Below are 344 nucleotides of genomic sequence, written 5' to 3' on the forward strand. Positions count from 1 at the left end.
TTTTATTTTTTATTTTATTTATTTATTTATTTATTTATTTATTTTTGTGGAACCGGGGATAGAACTCAGGCCCTTGTGCTTGCCAAGGAAGCGCTTATTCCACTGAGCCATCTCCCCGGCCCAACCAAGGATAAATTTTACCAGGTGTTGTCCCCACCCTAAAATGAGATTTTACCAGCAATGCCCTGGCTCATTCATCCTAAGATTCCCACTCCATACACAGGACCTAATATCCAGTACTGTGAATATTTGCTGAATCATTTCCATACACAAAGAAAAGTAATGCATAATTCTCACGGCCCAATAGAGACCCTGGTTCAATTAGTAGCTGAGTGGTAGAGTGC

The sequence above is a fragment of the Octodon degus genome, unplaced genomic scaffold, assembly GCF_000260255.1.
Source record: "Octodon degus isolate 3935 unplaced genomic scaffold, OctDeg1.0 scaffold00060, whole genome shotgun sequence".
Classification (NCBI taxonomy): Eukaryota; Metazoa; Chordata; class Mammalia; order Rodentia; family Octodontidae; genus Octodon; species Octodon degus.